This window comes from Arachis duranensis, chromosome 5 (genome assembly GCF_000817695.3).
Source record: "Arachis duranensis cultivar V14167 chromosome 5, aradu.V14167.gnm2.J7QH, whole genome shotgun sequence".
Classification (NCBI taxonomy): domain Eukaryota; kingdom Viridiplantae; phylum Streptophyta; class Magnoliopsida; order Fabales; family Fabaceae; genus Arachis; species Arachis duranensis.
The window spans coordinates 85617743-85618617 of NC_029776.3; the positions used below are offsets into that span (position 1 = coordinate 85617743).

General features: G+C 30.3%; 1 protein-coding gene across 1 annotated transcript in view; it reads right to left on the bottom strand.

The window, feature by feature from the left end:
* The window catches only part of LOC107490037 (uncharacterized), a 7260-nt gene extending 7014 nt beyond the window's left edge, over positions 1 to 246 (bottom strand). The window contains exon 1 of the mRNA XM_016110804.3: positions 133 to 246. The gene's annotated coding sequence lies outside the window, so the exon portion shown is untranslated. The remainder of the gene's footprint in view (positions 1 to 132) is intronic.
* Positions 247 to 875: the final 629 nt, after the last annotated feature.

The following is an 875-nucleotide window of genomic DNA, read 5'->3' on the forward strand; positions in this document are numbered from 1 at the left end:
TCAAATTCAAAGTGAAAAAAAAAAAAAAAGAAACAAACATACATTACTGAAACTATCATGAACCTGAGTTGCATGCATTAATAATTCAATGAAAAGACAAATGAAGAATGAGAGTTTAAGAGAGATTATTACCTAAATCAATTATGAGTTGTATCCTCTGATAATAAGAACTAGAAGTGTATGAATTCTGAGTTGCTTCAACTTCAGAGAAGTGGCTCTGGTATGATTATGATTACGATCTATCTTAGTGAAAATTGTTTTCTTGATCTGATATATATATAATAAGGAAGTAAACTAAATAAGATATAGTTTTATTATGTAAGGAACAAGAATCTCTTTCTCTCACTCACGCTCTATCTGACTGATTCGTAATTAATTAATTAATTAATTTTATCGTAGTCTGTAAAACTTTAAGAATTAAAAAGGCAAACCCAATTTTATATTAACCATGAAAGTAGAAATTCTGTGAGTGTAGAAATTCTGTCTCTGATGGAGTGAGAGAGTGAAGAAGATCAGAGTAGTAGAGTTCCAATAACATATGTATATGAATATGATATCAGTTGTTTTGATTTCTTTCACTTCAACCTGACCAATGTGTTCAGGCACGTGACACCCAGCCTGCACGTGCACCCTTTATTTCTTGTTTGCTGGTAAAAGGGGCATCTCAATTGATATTGATATTGACGAATCTTAGGAGAAAAAATAATGTGTATGAGGGTAAAGAAACTTAAAAGTAGAAGGATTTGGGCGGTTTCAAAGTTAATGTGTAAAGCCTTCATCTCTTAGGATTGTTTAAAGGCACCAAATATTAAAATAAGAATATAAACATATAAAATTGTGTTTGAGAAATGAGATATGAACTAAAATATGTATAA